This window comes from Malus domestica, chromosome 05, assembly GCF_042453785.1.
Source record: "Malus domestica chromosome 05, GDT2T_hap1".
In the NCBI taxonomy this organism is placed as follows: domain Eukaryota; kingdom Viridiplantae; phylum Streptophyta; class Magnoliopsida; order Rosales; family Rosaceae; genus Malus; species Malus domestica.
In genome coordinates this window covers 33507946-33525133 of record NC_091665.1, presented here as the reverse complement: position 1 = coordinate 33525133, position 17188 = coordinate 33507946, and the positions used below count along the sequence as shown (strand labels likewise).

The following is a 17188-nucleotide window of genomic DNA, read 5'->3' as shown; positions in this document are numbered from 1 at the left end:
GAAAGCACTGCAGACCAAATCATGTTATATATGCTTATTGTAAACAGTTTTGTTTGTAAAGGGACAGCTGGGTGGTTTGGCATTAGTTGCTGTTATCCAGATTTTGTATCTTTATGTGGAAATGAGTCGTAGCTGGTAAATGAGAAGCAGAGTAAGCAAATTACGGAGATACCTCCAGAAGAGTACAAAATGCCACGGGTATGGATTGACTTATAAATGACTGGTGAGGGTAAAATAAAGTATGTTCCTTTTACCCTTTTGTTATTTGTGGATAAAATAATTTATGTTCCTATCATGGTTTCTTTTTATTCTCCAAAAATAGATTTTAATATGCTGTTTACTGAATTTTCAGTCCTTGGAGTGAAGCTCCTTATAAGGATGCTGCAAAGAGAACGGCATGTGGGAATTTACCTCTTAATGCATTTTTGTCTGAGGTATCTTCGTTTTCATTGCTACCCTGTTTAAATTAGCTTACATATGCTCTTCATGATTTTTTTTTTCCATTTATTTTGGATGATATTCTTTGTTTAAAGAATCTCCTTAAGCCAATTGTAAATTGTAACTATATCTTTGTTTTTTTTTTTGTGATTCCAGTGGGCCCTCATGACACTGTTAAATCCAAACTGAAGTTTGGCGAATTTGTTATATGTTGGATACAATGGCAGTTCTGCTTCAGCTATCCATGTAGGGCGCCCATGCGTCAATGATCGTGGATTGCTTCAACTCCGTTTCCATCCCCTTTTCTTTCCCTCTTTTCCTCTCTCGACTCTCTCTGCAACCATCCGTCAAATCCCCTCATCCCTCCATTTTCTCAGCAGTACATTCCTATTACGTTCCAACCGTTTCTGCGAAAAAGCACTGTAAATTCGTCAAAAAATCTGAAACAAATAGACACGTTTTGAGGAGGACAAGGTGAAGAAAAAAAAACAAGGCGATTGGTGTGTATGATGTGCGCTTCAGAGGTTTTCTACGACCGGAGGTCTTGCTACAACAGCCGAACCGCCACCAATCTAGGGTTCGACTCCCTCCCTCCTCCTCCGACAGTTGCCAGTCACAACCTTAATCATAGTCGCTGCCACCACACCTACCTCCCGGTAATTTCGTAATTTGCAATTCAATTTGGTAATTGATCGAATCGTGTGTTTGGGTTTAGGCTTATCTTGCGTTTGGGTTTGTTTGCAGGAGCGGGCAACGATTGGGCTCAAGCAGGGTGGGATCCACCAGGGTTCTGGAAATAGGGTCGCCAGAAGCAGTGGCACTTTGAGCGGGAGCGAGAGACTTCCTGGGTCTGTCTGCTCGCCAGGGAAAGGCTGTTGGAGAGGCTGAGACGGATGCCTCAGTTCTTCAATTTAATTCGAATTATTTTTTTACCTAGAAAAGCCAGTGTTTCCTGGTGAGTTTTACAGCTTTCTCAATGTTTTGTGATTTTGGATTTGCAAATTTGTTTTCTTTTCAATTTCCTTTTGTGATTTTGGGGGTTTTGTTTATCGATTCTCTCACTCAGCTCTCAGCTCTCTTTCTCACTTTTGAGATACATGCCATTAGATTCCGTTTGCTGCTGCTGATCTGTAGGTAAAACTTCAATTACCATATAAGGTTTACATTTTTCATGATTCCTTGAATTTGGGTTTTAAACAATGGAAATACTGCTAGATTCTTATCATTATGTGCAAATTACTGGCAATTTGGATTGGTGCCTGAGATTTAGAGAATGGCTCGCAGCTTTATTTTCTTTTTCCTTCATTATTACTGTTTTCAAAATTTTTATTGCTGGGTATTGGTAATTTGTAGTCTGTGAGGGCTTCAATCTGTTGGAATTTTGAATGGTTATTGCTTCATCAGAATTTGGCTGACCCAAATTTTGAATTAGAAGAAACCCATTTGATTAATATTTTTGGTGGATTGGTTCTCTGTGTTTTCTAACTCCGTCTATGTAAGTTTATCTTACATTACCGGTCCCAAGCCCGGATAAAGGAGGAGGGGGAGGGCGTCAGGTAGTCGACAGCTGGCACTCCTCGGTTACGTCGAATCCTTATGAAAATGAATCCAGAACGAAATCACGCTAAAGCTAGGACGTCACCCGTAAGTGGCGCGCTGTGTGGTCCGAGCATAGTGATAAATGAGCAAGGGTCGCTGTATCTCCATCGGCACTTGGATGCAGTGTTAAATGAGCAAGGGGGCCATAGAAACTTCTTTTCGAACGACTCCACTCAAAGTTGTTTGGGAGCATATGCTCCTATCAACTTTACACAGGACACACAAAAGAAGTACTTTGATCCTATCAGACAGGGGAAGGTGAAGAAGCTAGGATAGAAGGATAAAGTTCAAGAGAGTAGAATGCGTTTAGGAACGTGGAATATAGGAACCTTAACGGGAAAATCTATGGAAGTAGTGGAAGTTATGGTGAGGAGAAGGATAAATATTATGTGCCTACAAGAAACTAAGTGGGCTGGTCTTAAGGCAAAGGATCTAGAAAACTCAGGGTTTAAGCTCTGGTATTCGGGCACAAATAGAACGAGAAACGGTGTTGGCATCATCGTGGACAAGACCTTGACACAAGATGTTGTAGATGTCAAGAGGGTAGGAGATAGAATCATGGCAATCAAGATTGTAATAGGACAAGAACTCATCAATGTGATTAGTGCGTACGCACCTTAAATAGGGTTGGATACGAGTTCGAAGGAGAAATTTTGGGAAGACCTTGGAGACTTGGTGCAAGGAATTGCTCAGACGGAGAAGTTATTTATAGGAGGAGATTTAAATGGACACGTGGATAGGGAGACAGGCAACTATGGAGGTTTCCATGATGGCCATGGTTTTGGGGAGAGAAACGAGGATGGGGAAGCTATTTTGGATTTTGCAATGGCATATGATCTCTTCTTAGCCAACACCTTCTTTAAGAAGAGAGAAGAACATGTGATCACCTACAAGAGTGGGTCGTCAAAAACACAAATAGATTTCTTCTAATGAGGAAAGGGGATCGTATAACTTGTAAGGATTGCAAAGTTATTCTGGGGGAGAGCTTGGCTAATCAACATCGCTTGTTGGTGATGGATGTACATATCAAAAGAGTGAGAAAAAAGAATAAGACTTGGAAGTACCCAAGGATTAGATGGTGGAATCTAAAAGGAGAAAAACAAGCCATTTTCAAAGAGAAAGTAATCACCAGTGTGTGGGATAGAGAGGGGGAAACTAGCCAAATGTAGGATTCCATGGCTAGCTGTATCCGAAAAGTAGCAAAAGAGGTATTAGGAGAGTCCAAGGGCTTTGCTCCACACCAAAAGGAATCTTGGTGGTGGAATGAGGAGGTACAAACAAAGGTGAAGGCTAAGAAGGAATGTTGTAAAGCCTTATACAAGGATAGGACCGATAAAAATGGTGAAAGGTATAAAAGAGCGAAGCAAGAGGCGAAGAAAGCTGTGAGAGAAGCTAAGTTAGCGGCTTATGACGATATGTATAAGCGACTAGATACCAAAGAAGGAGAGTTTGATATCTATAAACTAGCTAGAGCAAGGGAAAAGAAGAGAAGGGACCTAAACCAAGTGAGGTGCATCAAGGATGAGGATGGAAAGGTTCTTGCTACAGAGAACGCGGTCAAAGACAGATGGAGAGGTTATTTTCATAATCTTTTCAATGAAGGACATGAAAGGAGTACTTCTTTAGGGGAGTTGAGTAACTCAGAAGAGTGTAGAAACTACTCATTTTATCGTTGAATCAGGAAGGAAGAAGTGGTTGTAGCTTTGAAGTAGATGAAGCATAGAAAAGCAGTGGGCCCAGACAATATACCGATTGAAGTGTGGAAAGCCTTGGGAGAGACAGGTATAGCATGACTCACTGACCTTTTCAATAGGATTTTGAAAACGAAGAAGATGCCAAACGAGTGGCGAAAGAGCACTTTGGTGCCTATTTACAAGAATAAGGGCGACGTACAAAATTGCATGAACTATAAGGGTATTAAGCTAATGAGTCATACAATGAAGCTCTAGGAGAGAGTCATTGAGCATAGATTGAGGCAAGAGACACGGGTTGTGGACAACCAATTCGGGTTCATGCCAAGGTGCTCAACCATGGAGGCAATCTATCTCTTACGAATATTGATGGAAAGATATAGAGATGGAAAAAAGGATTTACACATGGTCTTTATAGATTTGGAAAAAGCGTATGATAGGTCCCAAGAGACATTCTTTGGAGGATTTTAGAAAAGAAAGGAGTACGAATAACATATATCCAAGCTATAAAGGATATGTATGAAGGAGCAAAGACTGTCGTAAGAACTCATGAAGGACAAACCGAAAGCTTCCCCATAACTGTAGGATTACATCAAGGCTCAAATTAAGTCTTTACCTTTTTGCGTTGGTAATGGATGAGTTAACGGGACATATTCAAGATGATATTCCTTGGTGTATGCTTTTCGCAGACGATATAGTGTTGATAAATGAAACTCAGGAAGGGGTAAATGCGAAGCTTAACCTGTGGAGAGAAGTGTTGGAATCTAAAGGTCTTCGCCTAAGCCGATCAAAGACATAATATATGGAGTGCAAGTTCAGTGCAAATGGAGGCCAAAATGAGTTAGGGGTGAGGATCGGAGATCAGGAAATACCAAAGAGTGACCGTTTTCGCTACCTAGGATCTATCTTGCAAAAGAACGGAGAAGTTTTCCTCACTCGGTGACTTGGATTTTTCAAGTCTTCAACCAAGAAGTTTTCCTCACTCGGAAAATTAAGGGAACACTACCTCATCCTACATGCTTCACTCACGAAGCTTCAACATACAAGCTTCAACAAAAGAAAAATTCAAAGAACTTAGTGAAGAAGATTTTGGTGTATTTAACACAATACGTTGAAATGAAACAAAGCTTATTTATTGATATCTTCGATAAGTTACAAATATGTACATATACATGAGTCAAAATAAACAAACAAGAGGGAGCCTTTACAAAGGTTGCTTAGGAGAAGTCTCAGCAGTCGGTAGAGCCCCAAAAAGAGAAAACACCAGAGGGGGATCATTCGGAATCTTAGTACTGGACAGAACCCTAGAAGGAAGAGGCATCAGAGGTTAATCATTTGGAGCTTCATTACGCGGTACAGCCCCATAAGACGAAGGCAATAAATGCCTTTAGAACAAACCCACAAACCTCTGATGATCATGTAAAATCTGACCATCAGATTCCTTCATCTGGTCAAGCTTCCTCTTCATGTTTGTAGCATAGTCATGTGCGAGCCGGTACAACTGTTTATTCTCATGCTTGAGCCTTCTAATCTCCTATTTAAGACTCATCACTTCAGCCGCCAATGATTCAACTTGGCGGGTTCGAGCAAATAGGCGTTGTGCCATATTAGACACAGAACCTGCACACTGAACACTGAGAGCCAGAGAATCCTTAACAGCCAACTCATCAGACCGTTTAGAAAGTAGTCTGTTATCTTTGGGAGTGAGAAAGATGAGCGCCATATGTAGTCTGTTATCACACCCAACGGTAAGAGGACTAGTAGGGGATAAGAAGGATGAGCGCCATATGTTGTCTGGAGAAGGCGTGGTTGCCTCTTCAACAAGGTTCAAGTCAAAACGACGGTCGGAGGGGCCAGACATTTTCAAAGGTGTTGAAGAGAGAAGAGGTCGGACAAATCAAGATCTTAGAAATGTAAGAAGGGAGCTTCTACTGGTGGAGATTCAAGTGTGCTTTGGAACTTAATGCTAGCCTCTATAAAAATCTGCACTCGACGGAGCTTCAGAAATCGAAGAGGCGCCTACTCAGAAATCGAAAAGGCGTTTGCTTTCTCAAAAGCTGGGCTGCTCAGAGACCATGAGGGCCGATCTCAAAAATCGAAGAGGCGTTTGCTTTCTCAAAAGCTGGGCTGCTCAAAGACCACGAAGGCCAATCTCAGAAATCGAAGAGGCGCTTGCTTTCTCAAAAGCTGGGCTGCTTAGAAACCACGCGGGCCGATCTTAGAAATCGAAGAGGCACCTGCTTTTTCAGCCTTATCAGCACCTGTTACATGCACACTCAACTTTGCGTAAATTACGGGCATTCTGTCGAAGATTTCTGGTGAAATAGAAAGCACGTGAATGTTACTGTTCAATCATCCACTTTCTACACGCAACATCAGTTCACGGGTACCACAGATAACTTTGCCAAAGATCTCTGACAAAGTTTAGACACGTGAAGCTTGCAGCTTCCATTACATCGCTATGACCAAGAAGGGTAAAAGAATTGCAAAGAAACAGCATTAACAAAGTTTAGACACATAAATTTTGAAGGTCTAACTACCATATTATTACCCACAAGGGTAAAGGAACAGCACCACTGCTGGATAATTGGAAAGTCCCTGTGTGTCATCCTCTGTACTCCGTGCCAAGGTAGACTAGCAAACATGCTCAACTTCGAGAGCCAAATCTCCTTGGATAAAGCTTGTCTGTAATCTTCACACCGCTTTCTCAACTTCAAGAGCCAGATCTCCTTGGATAAAGCTTATCTGTAATCTTCACACGCAACATCAGCTTTCCAGATACCACAGATCACTTTTTTAAAAGTGCTATGACAGAGTTAAAACACGTGAAGCTGGCAGCTGCCACTACCGTGCTATGACCAAGCAGGGTAAAGGAATAGGATTACTACTTGTTGTTAGGGAGACTCCTATATATGTCGACCTCCATCCTCAACGGACAGGCAGACCTGCAAAAATGCTCAACCCTTCCTCATATCTGAGAGGGCACTCCCAACGAAGCCTCTCAAAATACTCAGCTTTCTTTCCCCCCGAGAATACCTTTGCAAACAAGCTACACCAAAGCAAGAATATCTCATATCATCAGGGTTAAAAGCAAGAGTATCCCATATCATGCTTTTTCCCTGTCTTTTCCTTTGGCCTTGTTCTTACCTGCAAGACAAGGAGAAAGAGAGCAATCAGTCAGCACTTGGAATCAAGCTTCCAGTTCGGAACTGACTGCCTGGAACCCCTTACCTGATTACTTACCTGGCATTGCTCTCGAGTACTCATCTTCAACATCTTATGCTTCCAGAGAAGATACCACATCTGCTTGAGGAACAGATAGGGCAAGTGAGAAGAATACAAGGAAGCATGTGGAGACAAGCGTAACAGAACACGTGCCGATACATCCACTACTTTTTCAATAGCAAAAGTATCCTATATCAGCAGGGTCGAACGTACTCTAGATTTGATGGACTTGTTTTGACCCTCAAATTCTTCAGTCGGCCTTATACTCTGGAGGAAACCAGAAAACCTTCATGCCCAGTTCAAGAATAAGCCTGTGGAAAGTTACTTCTTCAAAAGCAAAAGTATCTCATATCACCTATTCTTCTTTTCTTCTTTTTATCCTTCATGCTGCCTGTAAGATAAGGAGAATGAGAACAATCAGCCGGAACTCGAAATCAAACTTCTGATCTGGGACTGATTGCTTGGAGCTCTGATTGCTTACCTTGTCTGTCACCTCTTTCAGCAGATCCCCTAGCTCGGCGACTTGGGGGACTTCTACTACATGGTTTGTATCGCGCTTGACCAAGCTTGAAACTACAAGTAAGCTTCAAGTGAAATTGATACATTACCTTGTGCATCTCCAACAGTTAAAGATACCACCCCTGGATGGAGGAAGAGTACTTCCAGAGAAGATGCCACATTTACCTGTGAGACAGATAAGGCAAGTGAAGACGATACCACACTTCGGTACTTAGAAGTTTCGTGATTACGAGATCACTCTCCCATAATATTTCCTAATGTCATTTGTACTAAATCATTCACTTGTACTCACTAAAGGAGAGTTTGAACCTAGGTACTGTGTAAACTTTTCACAATTAATGAGAACTCCTCTACTCTGTGGACGTAGCCAATCTGGGTGAACCACGTACATCTTTTCACAATTAATGAGAACTCCTCTACTCTGTGGACGTAGCCAATCTGGGTGAACCACGTACATCTTGTGTTTGCTTTCCTGTCTCTATTAATTTACATACTTATCCACACTAATGACCGGAGCAATCTAGCGAAGATCACAAACTTAATACTTTCTGTTGTACCAAAGTCCTCACTGCTTTTGTGCATCAAAAATCCGTAAGTCCTTACCTTTTTGCGTTGGTAATGGATGAGTTAACAGGACATATTTAAGATGATATTCCTTGGTGTATGCTTTTCGCAAACGATATAGTGTTGATAGATGAAACTCAGGAAGGGGTAAATGTGAAGCTTAACCTTTGGAGAGAAGTGTTGGAATCTAAAGGTCTTCGCCTAAGCCGATCAAAGACAGAATATATGGAGTGCAAGTTCAGTGCAAACGGAGGCCAAAATGAGTTTGGGGTGAGGATCAGAGATCAGGAAATACCAAAGAGCGACCGTTTTCAATGCCTAGGATCTATCTTGCAAAAGAACGGAGAATTTGATGGAGATCTCAATCATAGAATACAAGCTGGATGGATGAAGTGGAAGAGTGTATCCGGCGTGTTGTGTGACCGTCGTAGGCCACTAAAGCTCAAGGGAAAATTTTATAGGACGGCAATAAGGTCAGCGATGCTGTATGGCACACAATGTTGGGCGGTGAAGCATCAACACGTAGGTGTAGCGGAGATGAGGATGCTTCGTTGGATGTGTGGGCACACGAGAAAGGATGAGATTAGGAATGAGGATATCCGAGGTAAAGTAGGAGTAGCCGAATTGGAAGGAAAGATGAGAGAAAATCGGTTACGGTGGTTTGGACATGTGCAAAGAAGGCCTACTGACGCTCCGGTTCGAAGATGTGACTACGGGACAGAGGTTCAGGGCCGAAGGGGTAGAGGAAGACCTAGGAAAACTTTGGAAGAGACCCTAAGAAAAGACTTAGAGTACTTGGATCTAACGGAGGACATGACACAAAACCGAGCGCAATGGCGTTCTAGGATTCATATAGCCGACCCCACTTGGTAGGAAAAAGCTTTGTTGTTGTGGTTCTTTGTGTTTTCTCTGTTATTTCTCCCCCAGTTGGAAAGTGGAAGCCCCAACTTTTGAGCTCAGAGCTTGAATTTCTCAATCGTTCGTTTCTCTGCACTCTCATCAGTCATTCGTGATCCTATTTCTGAAGAATTGGGTAATTTTCCAGCTCTATCAAGTAATACTCCATTTAATTGCTAATTGAGGTTTGTTGTTTCTCTTTTTCGCTCTTTCATTAGTTCATTGGCTTTGATGTTGAGCTTAAGTAAATGGGAAATCATTAATTGGCATTGTTCAAGATATAATTCTGTGTTTTTGGATTTGTGAAACGATTTGGCTAATGAGGATAGTGATTAAGATAAATTTTTCATTATGAAAGAGAACCTTGTTCTTCATTTGCCTACAGTTTTTACTACAAAGTTAAACTACTGTGTTTTTGTTCAATTGACTACAACTCATTCTGCAGTTTGCTTCACAAACCTCTACGGTTAGCTTTCATACAGTATGTTGCAAGTTTGAGAATATCTCTACATCTTAATTTATGCTCTCTCTGGTTGCTTCAAGTTTGTAATTTTATGTGCTACACTGCCACTTGATTTGATTATAAAAATGTAAAACAAAATCCGTCCATGATTTACAAATTTGTATTCGATTGTTGATGTTTTTCCAGTGTAAGGCATATGTTGCACAAGTGAGGTATGTGCTGCAGGGCATATATTTTGTCGTCTTAACTGCAGCGGCAAAATATGTGTACTGCAGCTTGCTTCTGTTTCTTCAGTTTCGTATGCAAACAAACCTTCTAAATTTTTTTGCCTTTGAACAGTTGTGGTTACAAAATTAGCTACTTAAACAAGTCCTCAACACTTTCTATTTTTAATTACCTGTTCAAATGGCTGCTTACACTGCATGACACATATTATATGTGAACTAAATGTTTCTTATGTTTCTTAAGGAAACATAACTTTTTGGGAAACCATCTCTTTCTAATCAAAGACATTCAGTTTCTTCCCACTCATTGTACAATGTGTTTATATGCCAACTCACTTGAATGTATATAAAAGCAAAACTGTTTATCTTATCGACCTTATTCACTCATGTATCCCTTTGTTTGTTCATAATTGTGTTGAATTTATTCAACTTAAATGTGTTTTATTCATCTGATTACGCTTGAACCAGTTGGTTCTCGCGGCTATGCGCGGGCCTAATTTCTAGTATATACTAAAACTGGGTTGGGAACGGCACTGTTCATTAATAATGCCGGGACGGAAATGCCCTCAAAATAATTGTCTCAGCTGTGTTTCTCTCGGCTTCTGTACAGTGAAAGGTCTGTTTTGCCCTTTTGATTCCACGTGTCCATCATCCGTGGATGTTTTGGCTTTGGTTACTCTGGATCTTTCTTTTGCTTTCGCCTATTCTCTCTCGCATATCTCCATTTGCTTTGTTTCTGGCTGTCCTTTTTTCTCCGCTTTCGCTTCTGTTATCTTCATCGTGTTGCTTCGTTGTTCAAAACGTGGACCATTTTGCTTAGTTGTTCTTCGATTAGTGGTCACAATTAATTTCTCTGCCTTTTTGGTTCGATTCCAATAATTTTTTTGGGTTTTTGGTTCGTTGGATCCGGGTTTTCCAAGTGAGTTTTACATGTATATTACCGCACGGGCTTTCGATTTTCCATGTTTTTTTGGATGCTTTTTGTTAATATCTCATGGCCTTTGCTTTTTTATTTCAGAAATTTTGTGCCTATCTTGGGTTCGCTTCGAACTTGGTTGCGACCGATCTAATCCGGCGTTTGCAGGTGAGTTGTGCATGTTTATCAGCTTATATGGTTTTGATCTTCTGTTTTTCGCTGGATCGTTGTTGTGCGTGTCTGATGCGTTTTGTTATCTAGATTCGGGAAACGGTCCCTTTCAGATTTTTGGATTTTCGATTCTGATTCTTGGAACTCTCTGTGCTGAGGGTACATAAATGTATTATTTGTTTTTCCCTTTGTTTTCATTGCTGCTGAATATTTTTTTTTTGGTTTTGTTTAGGTGAGTTGGGACTTTTTCTGAGCGTGTTTGGGTTGTTAATTGGTGATGCATATTTTCGTGCTGATTTTTGTGGTAGCAATTTTATTTAAATCCATAGCTTCTTCTTTTTATTTGACTTGCTGTGATGGTTATGCTTGATTCATAAGATTTGAGGTAGTGGTGATAAAATTGGAAGAGTGATATCTACGTTATTTTGGATTTGTGAGAGTGATGGGTAAATTTTCGTAAGTAGTGTAGGCTCAAGTTTAATAATCATTAATGCGATTTGGTATGTATCCGGTAAAAAGACTATCAAATTGTAGATACACAGTTTGCAGTGTAAGAAATCCATTCTTATTGAATGTTGTCTTCTTAGTATAAGATGATTAGGTTTAGGTGATTCTGGACTCAGAGAGCAGTCTACATATAGTACTGAAGAAAACAACACGCAGATGATGGTGACTGATGAACCAACACCCTAATCGTTATCTTATAGTTGCATGTTTTCACAGTGGCTAGCTATTCATCATTTTTTTATAGAAGGCTTGGTGAGGGTTTTTGAATTGGATGAATTATTGGAGAGAAATAGACTTGCATGTTTTACTTTACAGATATAATTTGGATTGGTTGAGAGTAACATACAGCTTGCTGTTCAATATATATATGTATATGTGCATGTGTGTGTGTGTGTATATCCTTAAGAGTTAGACCCCTCAAACCCTATCAATTAGCTACCTGGTGAGAAGAAAAATATGGTTTCCAATAGTACCCAAACAGGGGCCAAAATTCTTTTTTTTTACATGTTCATTTTGTTCTCATGTGGGGTTGGATGTCTATTTCGTTTGTTAAAGTTAAGTATCGCTGTCTGTTTTATTTGTGCTAATCCTTTTTTACAGCTCAAAAACCTCTTTGAGTCTTAAAGTGAATGTCAGTGGATAAAACCATATATCAGTTGGTTTGAAAGACATACATTTTGTTGACATGTTTGAGTTTCATCTCATGTGGATTAGATGGGTGTTTGATTTGTTAAGCCTATGGATCCGTTCTGTCTTATTCATATGGATTAATGCAAAATCAAAATAGCATTATCCTGACATATTGTTGTTGACTTGGAGCTTTCAAAACTAATACTACAAATTCTGCTTCCAGATCAACTTATCCACAATTTACAAATACCAAGATCGTTATTTATCTGTGAGTACATGACTAACTTTGCATCCGTTCTGTCTTATTCATATGGATTAATGCAAAAACAAAATAGTATTATTCTGACATATTGTTGTTCACTTGCAGCTTTCAAAACTAATACTACAAATTCTGCTTCCAGATCAACTTATCCACAATTTGCAAATACCAAGATCGTTATTTGTCTGTGAGTACATGACATTTATAAATTAACACTATTATTAACTTTGCTTGCTGATTAAATATCTGTGACCAGTTTGGTGTATTTGCTTTGTTTACTTATTTGATTTGGCGTTGTGCCATATGGATTAAATTGGAGAGCGGGATAATAAATGTTGTTTGGTATATTTTTTCATTGTGATTCGTTTAGATTTAATTTAAAAGAAACTGACAAAAAAATGATGCGCAGTGATATAGAATGCTTAAATTATGATTTCAGTTTTACAACTTTTGTTGCTTCAATTGATAGACGGGTATATAAAGGTAGCTGATTTAAACTCCTACGATTAATTGAGCTTCCTTCATACATCATTGTAAATTTTGACTGATGGAGTGATTTATTTGTGTGTAGTCATTTCTTTGGGTTTTTTTCATTGCACTGCTTGGGTGACAATGATTTGGAGAAAAAATGATGAGAGAAAAAGTTATGATTCATTTAATTTCAGCAACATTTGTATTTGAGCTTGCTTACATGTTAAGGATTAAACCGAATGAGATGTCATCTATCTTTGTCTAAAATGTGAGTTCATTGGTCATCAATGAGCCTGTTGTGTGAAAGTAATGGAGAAACTAAAGAGATGCTGTGAAAGTTATTAAGCTTGGTTAGTGAGGTGTACTGTTTTGTTGAGATTCACTAATTTGGTCATTTGATGTTAATTTCATGGTTTGTGATGGTTGACCGACTAAGATAACTGAGTATGAGCAGTTCATTTTTATTATTTTTTACTATATTTTGACTGCTTTTTTGATCTAATTTACTAAATATTTTTAAATCAATTATGCATCTGCTGACTTTAAAGTATGTTTGTCAGTTTAGTGTCAACTTGAATCGAATTATGTTTGATCATGGTTGATGTTCTTTTTTTTTTTATAAAGGGTTTCAAAAATCTTGGTTATTCTAGATTTTGCCCTCTTTGTTCTTTGCTTTCAAGGTGCTTTGTCCTCAAGGTAATTAATTCAACTCCTGCATTTACTTATTAAAAGTTTAGCCAAACGTTTTCTTTTGATTTTTCTTATGATTGGAATGAATTTGGACATGTTGTTTGCATTTTGTTAGATTGAAATTAAAATTTTGATTTGGTCCTGTCATTCATTTCAAAGGCTTTGTTGTTGTCGTTGTGGTCCTGTCATTCATTTCAGTGTCATGATTATTGTTTTTATGCATGTGTTAGCTTTTTATTGATTTGTTCTTTATTTCCCTTTTGTTTTGCAGTTGTTTCATTTTGAAATACGTGTGACCTTCTGTTTCCTTGATGCCTAAAAAATGTACAAATGATGAAACAAATAATGGTTTAAAACGAGGTAAAAGTGTCGCAGATAGTGAATATAATACATTGGTTGACCATAATGACCAGCGAAAAAGATTACGTAGAGGAAGTTATCTGCATAATTCTGAAAATGTTGTTGCATCCTCCGCTAACACATTTATTTGTGAAAATTCATCCATTAAATATCAGTGTTGCTCCAGTGCATCTTCTGCTGACCAGTTTGTTATTAGGTGTGTAAATAATGAAGAAATCTTGGATACCATTCCGTTTAAAAAAGAAAATTCTGTTTCTGACCAAAAAGGGAAAAATGTTGTTAGTTTCTTGAGCAGCTCTGAAAACACAGTTCAAAAAACCTTAGTTGCTGATAATCGTATTGCCATCAATAAGGGTCAAGCATTTTTTCAGAAAAACAGAAACGGTGCGTGTTAAAATTTCTGCATTTATTATTTCGTTTGGGTAGATCTTTTAACATTTTGCTGCTCCCGTATAGTGATTTTTTTATGTGTTGTTTTTGTAGGGGTTGTTGAACGTTATATGCAGGGCCGGCCCAGGCCCAGTGCAAGCAGGGTGACCGTCCAGGGCCCAAAAAAATTAGGGGCACCAAAATTATTAGGGTGGTATATTTATATATGTTTTTATAAGAGTATAAATTTATAAAATTTGGTTCAATGACACACAAATTTAACTAGAAGTGGTGGTTTGTCATTTGAAAATAATGAGGAGGTCTTGGGTTCAAAACATCATATGTGCTTATTTACTTTCCATTTTTACAAATTTCTTTTTATAAGAGTATAAATATATAAAATTTGGTTAAAGGATCAAGAAGTTTAATTAGAAACAATGATTTTTGTTGTTTAAAATTAACAAGAGGTCCTAAGTTCGAAATGCTATGTGCATGTTTATTCTTTTCAATTTTTACAAATTTTTGTTTGGTTGTTAATTTATTTTTAGTTACTATCTAGTAGCTATGTGGGTTGTTATTTTTAAATATTCGTTTTAATTCAAGTCTAATCTTCAACAAAGAATAATACGTAGACCAAATTTGCAAATTATATGACGTGTCATCAAAATGTTTAATTTAGTGCCCATTCATTAATAATACATATCAATTAAAGACTCGAAAACTTCATTATTTTTTAGTCCCATATTGACAAGGTTAGTAAATAAGAAAAAAACACCTCACGATTTATTCAAAAACACATTCAAAGTTCAAATGGAAAACAAAACTCATCATCTATCTACTTGTAAGCCTGAAGTTTTTTTGTTTCCCTCTCTCAATACAAAATAAATTAGTCTTCCTGTGTTTCTAAATTATTGAGTTTGAAGTGTTTTTCTAAGTATAATTTTTTCGATGTCTTATGCTTGAAAATAAATAATTTTCTTACATGAAGTTAGGGTGATAAAACTTATAAATGTGTTTATTGTGGTGCATACTTTTGGTTAAAAGAGTCTCTTAAATGAAGCTGGAAAAAAAAGGAACCCATTTTTACTCTTTGTTGTCAACAAGTAAAAATAAAATTTTCAGCTCCAAAACCAACACCCATTTTTTTGGATTCCTTGCTTGATCCAAATGGAGGTCAAAAAAGTCTATTATTTCGAGAAAATATCCGAGCTTACAACTCCATGTTTTCATTTACTTCAATGGGAGCAAAAGTTGATAATTCAATTAATGACGGATTAAGTCCTTACATTTTTAAAGTTAGTGGTCAAGTTTGTTATCTGATGGGGTCTCTTTGACCTGTTGATATTGAAGCTCCAAAATTTGCTCAATTATATGTTTATGACACATATAACGAAACACAGAATCGACTAAGAGCTGTTAATTGTGGTGAAAGAAACGAAAGGTTTGATTCAAAAATTGTAGAAAATTTGATTAAAATGTTTGACGAGTCAAATGGGTTGGTCAAACTTTTTCGAACAGTGAGGGACAAATTTGAAACCGTTGGATTAGTCAATTTAAAATTCACATTGTTAGGAAGACAACCAAATGATAGCAAGCAATACGATCAACCAACAAGCGATGAAATTGGTGGATTAATAGTTGGTGACATAGGTTTGTCTGATTCAAATAGAGATATTATTATAGACTGTAAAAGTGAAGGTTTAAAATGTGTTACAAAATTAAATCCGAAATTTATGGCTCTTTAGTATCCTATTCTTTTTCTGTATGGTGAAGATTGGTATAGACCAGATTTGAAATGGAATGAAAATTATAATGGTCCAACAACAAAAAGACAAAGAATACCTATTAGAGCTTATATAGCTTATCAAATTCAAGAAAGAGATCCGTCCTTAACTACATTGTTAAAAGGAAGTAGACTTTTTCAACAGTATTTGGTATATTCTTATGCAACACTTGAAGAAGATAGATTGGATTACATTAGTCAAAATCAAAAAAAATTAAAAGTGAAATTTACAAGGGAATATACGATGCAATGTTGAGAGGTGACAATGATGCAAATAATTTAGGGCAAAAAATTGTGTTACCTGCTTCGTACACAGGAAGTCCTAGATATATGATTAATAACTATCAAGATGCCATGACTACTTGTAGAGAATATGGTCATCCTGATTTGTTCATAACATTTACATGTAACGTAAAGTGGCCAGAAATTGTAAGAGAATTCGAAAAAAAAACCAAGCTACAAACCTGAGGACAGACCTGATATAATTTCTAGAATATTTAAAATGAAGCTTGATGATATACTTGATTTCATCAAATTTGGAAAGCCTTTCGGAGAGGTTGAGGCAAGTAAGTTTCCAAAAACTTATTCCTTCTCTTATCTTAATTTTTTCCCTTTTTTTGATTCATTAAACTAACTCTTTTCTTTTATTTTGTTTGGGGTTTTTGTCTCTTTCAATTGTCTTTGCAAACAGATGTTTGTACGATTGAATTTCAAAAAAGAGGTTTGCCTCATTCTCATATGTTAATATGGTTAAAATCGAATTTCAAGTGTTACATGGCGTTGGATATGATTCAATTATTTCTGTTGAGTTACCAGACAAATTTCTCAACCCTCAGCTTTATGAAATTGTTAATAATTTATGATTCATGGTCCATTTGGGCATATTAATCAAAATTATCCTTGCATGCAGGAAAATAAGTGTTAAAAAAACTTTCCTAAACCATATAAAAATGAGACAATTTTTGAAGAGCAGGGTTTTCCAGTTTATAAGCGTCGTGATGATGATACAAAATATGTTATAAAAAATGGGATCAAAATTGATAACAGTTTTGTTGTTCCTTATAATGCTAAATTGCTTTTAAGATATAATGCTCACATAAATGTTGAATCATATTGTCAATCAATGCTTATAAAATATTTGTTCAAATATGTAAATAAAGGTTCAGATAGAGCACGGTTAGTTCTTCAATAGGATCCAAATGATGAAATATTAACATATCTAAACTGTAGATACATATCGCCTTACGAAGCTGTTTGGAGATTGTTTCAATATTCTACACACCATAGGGAACTTTCTGTGGAGCGATTGCCAGTGCATTTACCATTAGAACAAAATATTGTTTTTAGTGGGGATCAATCGCTCCATTCAATTATCAAACAAAATGCTTCTAACCATACAATGTTAACAAGTT

The 17188-nt window shown here is 37.6% G+C and overlaps 2 long non-coding RNA genes across 5 annotated transcripts; both read left to right on the top strand.

Annotated features, from left to right (window-relative positions):
• The first annotated feature begins 47 nt into the window (after nt 1-47).
• On the top strand, nt 48-9786 carry LOC139195746 (uncharacterized). Its single transcript, XR_011580635.1, has 6 exons — nt 48-239; nt 353-434; nt 595-1094; nt 1183-1393; nt 1505-1572; nt 8964-9786. It is a non-coding gene; the product is annotated as an uncharacterized lncRNA (long non-coding RNA).
• Nucleotides 9787-10313: 527 nt separating this feature from the next.
• Nucleotides 10314-14330, top strand: LOC103424006 (uncharacterized). 4 transcript variants are annotated; one of them, XR_011580632.1, is made up of 7 exons: nt 10314-10539; nt 10639-10704; nt 12068-12112; nt 12212-12290; nt 13536-13820; nt 13908-14008; nt 14108-14330. It is a non-coding gene; the product is annotated as an uncharacterized lncRNA (long non-coding RNA). The 4 variants fall into 4 exon arrangements; XR_011580631.1 differs by lacking the exon at nt 13536-13820 and adding an exon at nt 13199-13270; XR_011580633.1 differs by lacking the exon at nt 13536-13820.
• Nucleotides 14331-17188: the final 2858 nt, after the last annotated feature.